The 9,584-nt window shown below is 45.7% G+C and overlaps 28 non-coding genes across 28 annotated transcripts; all 28 read left to right on the top strand.

Moving 5' to 3' along the window:
* The first annotated feature begins 192 nt into the window (after positions 1-192).
* On the top strand, positions 193-311 carry LOC131268258 (5S ribosomal RNA). The gene has a single exon (XR_009178809.1). It is a non-coding gene; the product is annotated as a 5S ribosomal RNA (ribosomal RNA).
* A 212-nt stretch (positions 312-523) lies between these two features.
* Positions 524-642, top strand: LOC131268257 (5S ribosomal RNA). The gene has a single exon (XR_009178808.1). It is a non-coding gene; the product is annotated as a 5S ribosomal RNA (ribosomal RNA).
* A 214-nt stretch (positions 643-856) lies between these two features.
* LOC131268256 (5S ribosomal RNA) lies at positions 857-975 on the top strand. Its single transcript, XR_009178807.1, has one exon. It is a non-coding gene; the product is annotated as a 5S ribosomal RNA (ribosomal RNA).
* A 212-nt stretch (positions 976-1,187) lies between these two features.
* Positions 1,188-1,306, top strand: LOC131268254 (5S ribosomal RNA). The gene has a single exon (XR_009178805.1). It is a non-coding gene; the product is annotated as a 5S ribosomal RNA (ribosomal RNA).
* Positions 1,307-1,518: 212 nt separating this feature from the next.
* Positions 1,519-1,637, top strand: LOC131268253 (5S ribosomal RNA). Its single transcript, XR_009178804.1, has one exon. It is a non-coding gene; the product is annotated as a 5S ribosomal RNA (ribosomal RNA).
* Positions 1,638-1,849: 212 nt separating this feature from the next.
* Positions 1,850-1,968, top strand: LOC131268252 (5S ribosomal RNA). Its single transcript, XR_009178803.1, has one exon. It is a non-coding gene; the product is annotated as a 5S ribosomal RNA (ribosomal RNA).
* A 212-nt stretch (positions 1,969-2,180) lies between these two features.
* On the top strand, positions 2,181-2,299 carry LOC131268251 (5S ribosomal RNA). The gene has a single exon (XR_009178802.1). It is a non-coding gene; the product is annotated as a 5S ribosomal RNA (ribosomal RNA).
* A 211-nt stretch (positions 2,300-2,510) lies between these two features.
* On the top strand, positions 2,511-2,629 carry LOC131268249 (5S ribosomal RNA). The gene has a single exon (XR_009178801.1). It is a non-coding gene; the product is annotated as a 5S ribosomal RNA (ribosomal RNA).
* Positions 2,630-2,841: 212 nt separating this feature from the next.
* Positions 2,842-2,960, top strand: LOC131268248 (5S ribosomal RNA). Its single transcript, XR_009178800.1, has one exon. It is a non-coding gene; the product is annotated as a 5S ribosomal RNA (ribosomal RNA).
* A 214-nt stretch (positions 2,961-3,174) lies between these two features.
* Positions 3,175-3,293, top strand: LOC131268247 (5S ribosomal RNA). The gene has a single exon (XR_009178799.1). It is a non-coding gene; the product is annotated as a 5S ribosomal RNA (ribosomal RNA).
* A 212-nt stretch (positions 3,294-3,505) lies between these two features.
* LOC131268246 (5S ribosomal RNA) lies at positions 3,506-3,624 on the top strand. Its single transcript, XR_009178798.1, has one exon. It is a non-coding gene; the product is annotated as a 5S ribosomal RNA (ribosomal RNA).
* Positions 3,625-3,836: 212 nt separating this feature from the next.
* On the top strand, positions 3,837-3,955 carry LOC131268245 (5S ribosomal RNA). The gene has a single exon (XR_009178797.1). It is a non-coding gene; the product is annotated as a 5S ribosomal RNA (ribosomal RNA).
* A 212-nt stretch (positions 3,956-4,167) lies between these two features.
* LOC131268244 (5S ribosomal RNA) lies at positions 4,168-4,286 on the top strand. Its single transcript, XR_009178796.1, has one exon. It is a non-coding gene; the product is annotated as a 5S ribosomal RNA (ribosomal RNA).
* A 213-nt stretch (positions 4,287-4,499) lies between these two features.
* LOC131268242 (5S ribosomal RNA) lies at positions 4,500-4,618 on the top strand. The gene has a single exon (XR_009178794.1). It is a non-coding gene; the product is annotated as a 5S ribosomal RNA (ribosomal RNA).
* Positions 4,619-4,830: 212 nt separating this feature from the next.
* LOC131268241 (5S ribosomal RNA) lies at positions 4,831-4,949 on the top strand. The gene has a single exon (XR_009178793.1). It is a non-coding gene; the product is annotated as a 5S ribosomal RNA (ribosomal RNA).
* Positions 4,950-5,161: 212 nt separating this feature from the next.
* Positions 5,162-5,280, top strand: LOC131268240 (5S ribosomal RNA). The gene has a single exon (XR_009178792.1). It is a non-coding gene; the product is annotated as a 5S ribosomal RNA (ribosomal RNA).
* A 323-nt stretch (positions 5,281-5,603) lies between these two features.
* Positions 5,604-5,722, top strand: LOC131268239 (5S ribosomal RNA). The gene has a single exon (XR_009178791.1). It is a non-coding gene; the product is annotated as a 5S ribosomal RNA (ribosomal RNA).
* Positions 5,723-5,934: 212 nt separating this feature from the next.
* LOC131268238 (5S ribosomal RNA) lies at positions 5,935-6,053 on the top strand. The gene has a single exon (XR_009178790.1). It is a non-coding gene; the product is annotated as a 5S ribosomal RNA (ribosomal RNA).
* Positions 6,054-6,265: 212 nt separating this feature from the next.
* Positions 6,266-6,384, top strand: LOC131268237 (5S ribosomal RNA). The gene has a single exon (XR_009178789.1). It is a non-coding gene; the product is annotated as a 5S ribosomal RNA (ribosomal RNA).
* A 213-nt stretch (positions 6,385-6,597) lies between these two features.
* Positions 6,598-6,716, top strand: LOC131268236 (5S ribosomal RNA). The gene has a single exon (XR_009178788.1). It is a non-coding gene; the product is annotated as a 5S ribosomal RNA (ribosomal RNA).
* A 212-nt stretch (positions 6,717-6,928) lies between these two features.
* On the top strand, positions 6,929-7,047 carry LOC131268235 (5S ribosomal RNA). Its single transcript, XR_009178787.1, has one exon. It is a non-coding gene; the product is annotated as a 5S ribosomal RNA (ribosomal RNA).
* A 212-nt stretch (positions 7,048-7,259) lies between these two features.
* LOC131267880 (5S ribosomal RNA) lies at positions 7,260-7,380 on the top strand. The gene has a single exon (XR_009178457.1). It is a non-coding gene; the product is annotated as a 5S ribosomal RNA (ribosomal RNA).
* Positions 7,381-7,592: 212 nt separating this feature from the next.
* On the top strand, positions 7,593-7,711 carry LOC131268233 (5S ribosomal RNA). Its single transcript, XR_009178786.1, has one exon. It is a non-coding gene; the product is annotated as a 5S ribosomal RNA (ribosomal RNA).
* A 323-nt stretch (positions 7,712-8,034) lies between these two features.
* On the top strand, positions 8,035-8,153 carry LOC131268232 (5S ribosomal RNA). The gene has a single exon (XR_009178785.1). It is a non-coding gene; the product is annotated as a 5S ribosomal RNA (ribosomal RNA).
* Positions 8,154-8,365: 212 nt separating this feature from the next.
* LOC131268230 (5S ribosomal RNA) lies at positions 8,366-8,484 on the top strand. The gene has a single exon (XR_009178783.1). It is a non-coding gene; the product is annotated as a 5S ribosomal RNA (ribosomal RNA).
* A 212-nt stretch (positions 8,485-8,696) lies between these two features.
* Positions 8,697-8,815, top strand: LOC131268229 (5S ribosomal RNA). The gene has a single exon (XR_009178782.1). It is a non-coding gene; the product is annotated as a 5S ribosomal RNA (ribosomal RNA).
* A 212-nt stretch (positions 8,816-9,027) lies between these two features.
* Positions 9,028-9,146, top strand: LOC131268228 (5S ribosomal RNA). The gene has a single exon (XR_009178781.1). It is a non-coding gene; the product is annotated as a 5S ribosomal RNA (ribosomal RNA).
* Positions 9,147-9,358: 212 nt separating this feature from the next.
* On the top strand, positions 9,359-9,477 carry LOC131268227 (5S ribosomal RNA). Its single transcript, XR_009178780.1, has one exon. It is a non-coding gene; the product is annotated as a 5S ribosomal RNA (ribosomal RNA).
* Positions 9,478-9,584: the final 107 nt, after the last annotated feature.

Raw genomic sequence — 9,584 nt, 5'->3', positions numbered from 1 at the left:
CGTTTGGTTGAATGCGTGTGTGTGGGAATAATATTCTTCCTCTCGTGGAAGGGAAACAAAAAGAAATTACATTCAATGAGTCCTTTTCACCTTGTTGTTGGAAGAACTGAACATTGTGAGAATGTTCTATTTTTAGCTCCGTCCAGCCTCCTTCGACGGCGCTTATGTTGCGGACATAGCAGGAGCATACTTGTCAACGACCATACCATGTTGAAAACACCGGTTCTCGTCCGATCACCGAAGTTAAGCAACATCGGGCATGGTTAGTACTTAGGTGGGTGACCACTTGGGAACGCCATGTGTCGTTGGCATCCTCAAACTTTTTACACGCCGTTTGGTTGTGTGCGTGTGTGTGGGAATAATATTCTTCCTCTCGTGGAAGGGAAACAAAAAGAAGTTACATTCAATGAGTCCTTTTTGCCTTGTTGTTGGAAGAACTGACCATTGTGAGAATGTTCTATTTTTAGCTCCGTCCAGCCTCCTTCGACGGCGCTTATGTTGCGGACATAGCAGGAGCATACTTGTCAACGACCATACCATGTTGAAAACACCGGTTCTCGTCCGATCACCGAAGTTAAGCAACATCGGGCATGGTTAGTACTTAGGTGGGTGACCACTTGGGAACGCCATGTGTCGTTGGCATCCTCAAACTTTTTTTACACGCCGTTTGGTTGTGTGCGTGTGTGTGGGAATAATATTCTTCCTCTCGTGGAAGGGAAACAAAAAGAAATTTCATTCGATGAGTCCTTTTCACCTTGTTGTTGGAAGAACTGAACATTGTGAGAATATTCTATTTTTAGCTCCGTTCAGCCTCCTTCGACGGCGTTTATGTTGCGAACATAGCAGGAGCATACTTGTCAACGACCATACCATGTTGAAAACACCGGTTCTCGTCCGATCACCGAAGTTAAGCAACATCGGGCATGGTTAGTACTTAGGTGGGTGACCACTTGGGAACGCCATGTGTCGTTGGCATCCTCAAACTTTTTACACGCCGTTTGGTTGTGTGCGTGTGTGTGGGAATAATATTGTTCCTCTCGTGGAAGGGAAACAAAAAGAAATTACATTCAATGAGTCCTTTTCACCTTGTTGTTGGAAGAAATGGCCATTGTGAGAATGTTCTATTTTTAGCTCCGTCCAGCCTCCTTCGACGACGCTTATGTTGCGGACATAGCAGGAGCATACTTGTCAACGACCATACCATGTTGAAAACACCGGTTCTCGTCCGATCACCGAAGTTAAGCAACATCGGGCATGGTTAGTACTTAGGTGGGTGACCACTTGGGAACGCCATGTGTCGTTGGCATCCTCAAACTTTTTACACACCGTTTGGTTGTGTGCGTGTGTGTGGGAATAATATTCTTCCTCACGTGGAAGGGAAACAAAAAGTAATTTCATTCGATGTGTCCTTTTCACCTTGTTGTTGGAAGAACTGAACATTGTGAGAATGTTCTATTTTTAGCTCCTGGCAGCCTCCTTCGACGGCGCTTATGTTGCGGACATAGCAGGAGCATACTTGTCAACGACCATACCATGTTGAAAACACCGGTTCTCGTCCGATCACCGAAGTTAAGCAACATCGGGCATGGTTAGTACTTAGGTGGGTGACCACTTGGGAACGCCATGTGTCGTTGGCATCCTCAAACTTTTTACACGCCGTTTGGTTGTGTGCGTGTGTGTGGGAATAATATTGTTCCTCTCGTGGAAGGGAAACAAAAAGAAATTACATTCAATGAGTCCTTTTCACCTTGTTGTTGGAAGAAATGGCCATTGTGAGAATGTTCTATTTTTAGCTCCTGGTAGCCTCCTTCGACGACGCTTATGTTGCGGACATAGCAGGAGCATACTTGTCAACGACCATACCATGTTGAAAACACCGGTTCTCGTCCGATCACCGAAGTTAAGCAACATCGGGCATGGTTAGTACTTAGGTGGGTGACCACTTGGGAACGCCATGTGTCGTTGGCATCCTCAAACTTTTTACACACCGTTTGGTTGTGTGCGTGTGTGTGGGAATAATATTCTTCCTCTCGTGGAAGGGAAACAAAAAGTAATTTCATTCGATGTGTCCTTTTCACCTTGTTGTTGGAAGAACTGAACATTGTGAGAATGTTCTATTTTTAGCTCCTGGCAGCCTCCTTCGACGGCGCTTATGTTGCGGACATAGCAGGAGCATACTTGTCAACGACCATACCATGTTGAAAACACCGGTTCTCGTCCGATCACCGAAGTTAAGCAACATCGGGCATGGTTAGTACTTAGGTGGGTGACCACTTGGGAACGCCATGTGTCGTTGGCATCCTCAAACTTTTTACACGCCGTTTGGTTGTGTGCGTGTGTGTGGGAATAATATTCTTCCTCTCGTGGAAGGGAAACAAAAAGTAATTTCATTAAATGAGCCTTTTCACCTTGTTGTTGGAAGAACTGAACATTGTGAGAATGTTCTATTTTTAGCTCCGTCCAGCCTCCTTCGACGACGCTTATGTTGCGGACATAGCAGGAGCATACTTGTCAACGACCATACCATGTTGAAAACACCGGTTCTCGTCCGATCACCGAAGTTAAGCAACATCGGGCATGGTTAGTACTTAGGTGGGTGACCACTTGGGAACGCCATGTGTCGTTGGCATCCTCAAACTTTTTACACGCCGTTTGGTTGAATGCGTGTGTGTGGGAATAATATTCTTCCTCTCGTGGAAGGGAAACAAAAAGAAATTACATTCAATGAGTCCTTTTCACCTTGTTGTTGGAAGAAATGGCCATTGTGAGAATGTTCTATTTTTAGCTCCGTCCAGCCTCCTTCGACGGCGCTTATGTTGCGGACATAGCAGGAGCATACTTGTCAACGACCATACCATGTTGAAAACACCGGTTCTCGTCCGATCACCGAAGTTAAGCAACATCGGGCATGGTTAGTACTTAGGTGGGTGACCACTTGGGAACGCCATGTGTCGTTGGCATCCTCAAACTTTTTTTACACGCCGTTTGATTGTATGCGTGTGTGTGGGAATAATATTCTTCCTCTCGTGGAAGGGAAACAAAAAGAAATTTCATTCGATGAGTCCTTTTCACCTTGTTGTTGGAAGAACTGAACATTGTGAGAATATTCTATTTTTAGCTCCGTCCAGCCTCCTTCGACGGCGTTTATGTTGCGAACATAGCAGGAGCATACTTGTCAACGACCATACCATGTTGAAAACACCGGTTCTCGTCCGATCACCGAAGTTAAGCAACATCGGGCATGGTTAGTACTTAGGTGGGTGACCACTTGGGAACGCCATGTGTCGTTGGCATCCTCAAACTTTTTACACACCGTTTGGTTGTGTGCGTGTGTGTGGGAATAATATTGTTCCTCTCGTGGAAGGGAAACAAAAAGTAATTTCAATCGATGAGTCCTTTTCACCTTGTTGTTGGAAGAAATGGCCATTGTGAGAATGTTCTATTTTTAGCTCCGTCCAGCCTCCTTCGACGACGCTTATGTTGCGGACATAGCAGGAGCATACTTGTCAACGACCATACCATGTTGAAAACACCGGTTCTCGTCCGATCACCGAAGTTAAGCAACATCGGGCATGGTTAGTACTTAGGTGGGTGACCACTTGGGAACGCCATGTGTCGTTGGCATCCTCAAACTTTTTACACGCCGTTTGGTTGTGTGCGTGTGTGTGGGAATAATATTGTTCCTCTCGTGGAAGGGAAACAAAAAGAAATTACATTCAATGAGTCCTTTTCACCTTGTTGTTGGAAGAACTGAACATTGTGAGAATGTTCTATTTTTAGCTCCGTCCAGCCTCCTTCGACGGCGCTTATGTTGCGAACATAGCAGGAGCATACTTGTCAACGACCATACCATGTTGAAAACACCGGTTCTCGTCCGATCACCGAAGTTAAGCAACATCGGGCATGGTTAGTACTTAGGTGGGTGACCACTTGGGAACGCCATGTGTCGTTGGCATCCTCAAACTTTTTACACGCCGTTTGGTTGAATGCGTGTGTGTGGGAATAATATTCTTCCTCTCGTGGAAGGGAAACAAAAAGAAATTACATTCAATGAGTCCTTTTCACCTTGTTGTTGGAAGAACTGAACATTGTGAGAATGTTCTATTTTTAGCTCCTGGCAGCCTCCTTCGACGGCGCTTATGTTGCGGACATAGCAGGAGCATACTTGTCAACGACCATACCATGTTGAAAACACCGGTTCTCGTCCGATCACCGAAGTTAAGCAACATCGGGCATGGTTAGTACTTAGGTGGGTGACCACTTGGGAACGCCATGTGTCGTTGGCATCCTCAAACTTTTTTACACACCGTTTGTTTGAATGCGTGTGTGTGGGAATAATATTCTTCCTCTCGTGGAAGGGAAACAAAAAGTAATTTCATTCGATAAGTCCTTTTTGCCTTGTTGTTGGAAGAACTGGCCATTGTGAGAATGTTCTATTTTTAGCTCCGTCCAGCCTCCTTCGACGACGCTTATGTTGCGGACATAGCAGGAGCATACTTGTCAACGACCATACCATGTTGAAAACACCGGTTCTCGTCCGATCACCGAAGTTAAGCAACATCGGGCATGGTTAGTACTTAGGTGGGTGACCACTTGGGAACGCCATGTGTCGTTGGCATCCTCAAACTTTTTACACGCCGTTTGGTTGTGTGCGTGTGTGTGGGAATAATATTATTCCTCTCGTGGAAGGGAAACAAAAAGAAATTACATTCAATGAGTCCTTTTTGCCTTGTTGTTGGAAGAACTGGCCATTGTGAGAATGTTCTATTTTTAGCTCCTGGCAGCCTCCTTCGACGGCGCTTATGTTGCGAACATAGCAGGAGCATACTTGTCAACGACCATACCATGTTGAAAACACCGGTTCTCGTCCGATCACCGAAGTTAAGCAACATCGGGCATGGTTAGTACTTAGGTGGGTGACCACTTGGGAACGCCATGTGTCGTTGGCATCCTCAAACTTTTTACACGCCGTTTGGTTGTATGCGTGTGTGTGGGAATAATATTCTTCCTCACGTGGAAGGGAAACAAAAAGAAATTACATTCAATGAGTCCTTTTTGCCTTGTTGTTGGAAGAACTGAACATTGTGAGAATGTTCTATTTTTAGCTCCGTCCAGCCTCCTTCGACGGCGCTTATGTTGCGGACATAGCAGGAGCATACTTGTCAACGACCATACCATGTTGAAAACACCGGTTCTCGTCCGATCACCGAAGTTAAGCAACATCGGGCATGGTTAGTACTTAGGTGGGTGACCACTTGGGAACGCCATGTGTCGTTGGCATCATCAAACTTTTTACACGCCGTTTGGTTGTGTGCGTGTGTGTGGGAATAATATTCTTCCTCTCGTGGAAGGGAAACAAAAAGTAATTTCATTCAATGAGTCCTTTTCACCTTGTTGTTGGAAGAACTGGCCATTGTGAGAATGTTCTATTTTTAGCTCCGTCCAGCCTCCTTCGACGGCGCTTATGTTGCGAACATAGCAGGAGCATACTTGTCAACGACCATACCATGTTGAAAACACCGGTGTGTGAGAAAGTTCTATTTTTAGCTCCGTCCAGCCTCCTTCGACGGTGCTTATGTTGCGGACATAGCAGGAGCATACTTGTCAACGACCATACCATGTTGAAAACACCGGTTCTCGTCCGATCACCGAAGTTAAGCAACATCGGGCATGGTTAGTACTTAGGTGGGTGACCACTTGGGAACGCCATGTGTCGTTGGCATCCTCAAACTTTTTACACGCCGTTTGGTTGTGTGCGTGTGTGTGGGAATAATATTATTCCTCTCGTGGAAGGGAAACAAAAAGAAATTACATTCAATGAGTCCTTTTTGCCTTGTTGTTGGAAGAACTGGCCATTGTGAGAATGTTCTATTTTTAGCTCCGTCCAGCCTCCTTCGACGGCGCTTATGTTGCGAACATAGCAGCAACATACTTGTCAACGACCATACCATGTTGAAAACACCGGTTCTCGTCCGATCACCGAAGTTAAGCAACATCGGGCATGGTTAGTACTTAGGTGGGTGACCACTTGGGAACGCCATGTGTCGTTGGCATCCTCAAGCTTTTTACACGCCGTTTGGTTGTGTGCGTGTGTGTGGGAATAATATTCTTCCTCACGTGGAAGGGAAACAAAAAGTAATTTCATTCGATGAGTCCTTTTTGCCTTGTTGTTGGAAGAACTGAACATTGTGAGAATGTTCTATTTTTAGCTCCTGGCAGGCTCCTTCGACGGCGCTTATGTTGCGAACATAGCAGGAGCATACTTGTCAACGACCATACCATGTTGAAAACACCGGTTCTCGTCCGATCACCGAAGTTAAGCAACATCGGGCATGGTTAGTACTTAGGTGGGTGACCACTTGGGAACGCCATGTGTCGTTGGCATCCTCAAACTTTTTTACACGCCGTTTGGTTGTGTGCGTGTGTGTGGGAATAATATTGTTCCTCTCGTGGAAGGGAAACAAAAAGAAATTACATTCAATGAGTCCTTTTTGCCTTTTTGTTGGAAGAACTGGCCATTGTGAGAATGTTCTATTTTTAGCTCCGTCCAGCCTCCTTCGACGACGCTTATGTTGCGGACATAGCAGGAGCATACTTGTCAACGACCATACCATGTTGAAAACACCGGTTCTCGTCCGATCACCGAAGTTAAGCAACATCGGGCATGGTTAGTACTTAGGTGGGTGACCACTTGGGAACGCCATGTGTCGTTGGCATCCTAAAACTTTTTACACGCCGTTTGGTTGTGTGCGTGTGTGTGGGAATAATATTGTTCCTCACGTGGAAGGGAAACAAAAATTAATTTCATTCAATGAGTCCTTTTCACCTTGTTGTTGGAAGAACTGGCCATTGTGAGAATGTTCTATTTTTAGCTCCGTCCAGCCTCCTTCGACGACGCTTATGTTGCGGACATAGCAGGAGCATACTTGTCAACGACCATACCATGTTGAAAACACCGGTTCTCGTCCGATCACCGAAGTTAAGCAACATCGGGCATGGTTAGTACTTAGGTGGGTGACCACTTGGGAACGCCATGTGTCGTTGGCATCCTCAAACTTTTTACACGCCGTTTGGTTGTGTGCGTGTGTGTGGGAATAATATTGTTCCTCTCGTGGAAGGGAAACAAAAAGAAATTACATTCGATGAGTCCTTTTTGCCTTTTTGTTGGAAGAACTGGCCATTGTGAGAATGTTCTATTGTTAGCTCCTGGCAGCCTCCTTCGACGACGCTTATGTTGCGGACATAGCAGGAGCATACTTGTCAACGACCATACCATGTTGAAAACACCGGTTCTCGTCCGATCACCGAAGTTAAGCAACATCGGGCATGGTTTTAGTACTTAGGTGGGTGACCACTTGGGAACGCCATGTGTCGTTGGCATCCTCAAACTTTTTACACGCCGTTTGGTTGTGTGCGTGTGTGTGGGAATAATATTATTCCTCTCGTGGAAGGGAAACAAAAAGAAATTACATTCAATGAGTCCTTTTAGCCTTTTTGTTGGAAGAACTGGCCATTGTGAGAATGTTCTATTTTTAGCTCCGTCCAGCCTCCTTCGACGACGCTTATGTTGCGGACATAGCAGGAGCATACTTGTCAACGACCATACCATGTTGAAAACACCGGTTCTCGTCCGATCACCGAAGTTAAGCAACATCGGGCATGGTTAGTACTTAGGTGGGTGACCACTTGGGAACGCCATGTGTCGTTGGCATCCTCAAACTTTTTACACGCCGTTTGGTTGAATGCGTGTGTGTGGGAATAATATTGTTCCTCACGTGGAAGGGAAACAAAAAGAAATTACATTCAATGAGTCCTTTTCACCTTGTTGTTGGAAGAACTGAACATTGTGAGAATGTTCTATTTTTAGCTCCGTCCAGCCTCCTTCGACGGCGCTTATGTTGCGAACATAGCAGGAGCATACTTGTCAACGACCATACCATGTTGAAAACACCGGTGTGTGAGAAAGTTCTATTTTTAGCTCCGTCCAGCCTCCTTCGACGGTGCTTATGTTGCGGACATAGCAGGAGCATACTTGTCAACGACCATACCATGTTGAAAACACCGGTTCTCGTCCGATCACCGAAGTTAAGCAACATCGGGCATGGTTAGTACTTAGGTGGGTGACCACTTGGGAACGCCATGTGTCGTTGGCATCCTCAAACTTTTTACACGCCGTTTGGTTGTGTGCGTGTGTGTGGGAATAATATTATTCCTCTCGTGGAAGGGAAACAAAAAGAAATTACATTCAATGAGTCCTTTTTGCCTTTTTGTTGGAAGAACTGGCCATTGTGAGAATGTTCTATTGTTAGCTCCTGGTAGCCTCCTTCGACGACGCTTATGTTGCGAACATAGCAGGAGCATACTTGTCAACGACCATACCATGTTGAAAACACCGGTTCTCGTCCGATCACCGAAGTTAAGCAACATCGGGCATGGTTAGTACTTAGGTGGGTGACCACTTGGGAACGCCATGTGTCGTTGGCATCCTCAAACTTTTTACACGCCGTTTGGTTGTGTGCGTGTGTGTGGGAATAATATTATTCCTCTCGTGGAAGGGAAACAAAAAGAAATTACATTCAATGAGTCCTTTTTGCCTTGTTGTTGGAAGAACTGGCCATTGTGAGAATGTTCTATTTTTAGCTCCTGGCAGCCTCCTTCGACGGCGCTTATGTTGCGGACATAGCAGGAGGATACTTGTCAACGACCATACCATGTTGAAAACACCGGTTCTCGTCCGATCACCGAAGTTAAGCAACATCGGGCATGGTTAGTACTTAGGTGGGTGACCACTTGGGAACGCCATGTGTCGTTGGCATCCTCAAACTTTTTACACGCCGTTTGGTTGTGTGCGTGTGTGTGGGAATAATATTGTTCCTCTCGTGGAAGGGAAACAAACAGAAATTTCATTCGATAAGTCCTTTTCACCTTGTTGTTGGAAGAACTGGCCATTGTGAGAATGTTCTATTTTTAGCTCCTGGCAGCCTCCTTCGACGGCGCTTATGTTGCGGACATAGCAGGAGCATACTTGTCAACGACCATACCATGTTGAAAACACCGGTTCTCGTCCGATCACCGAAGTTAAGCAACATCGGGCATGGTTAGTACTTAGGTGGGTGACCACTTGGGAACGCCATGTGTCGTTGGCATCCTCAAACTTTTTACACGCCGTTTGGTTGTGTGCGTGTGTGTGGGAATAATATTGTTCCTCTCGTGGAAGGGAAACAAAAAGTAATTTAATTCGATGAGTCCTTTTCACCTTGTTATTGGAAGAAATTGCCATTGTGAGAATGTTCTATTTTTAGCTCCGTCCAGCCTCCTTCGACGACGCTTATGTTGCGGACATAGCAGGAGCATACTTGTCAACGACCATACCATGTTGAAAACACCGGTTCTCGTCCGATCACCGAAGTTAAGCAACATCGGGCATGGTTAGTACTTAGGTGGGTGACCACTTGGGAACGCCATGTGTCGTTGGCATCCTCAAACTTTTTACACGCCGTTTGGTTGTGTGCGTGTGTGTGGGAATAATATTGTTCCTCTCGTGGAAGGGAAACAAAAAGAAATTACATTCAATGAGTCCTTTT

Source organism: Anopheles coustani, chromosome 2 (genome assembly GCF_943734705.1).
Source record: "Anopheles coustani chromosome 2, idAnoCousDA_361_x.2, whole genome shotgun sequence".
NCBI lineage: Eukaryota > Metazoa > Arthropoda > Insecta > Diptera > Culicidae > Anopheles > Anopheles coustani.
This window is presented reverse-complemented; position numbering and strand designations above follow the sequence as displayed.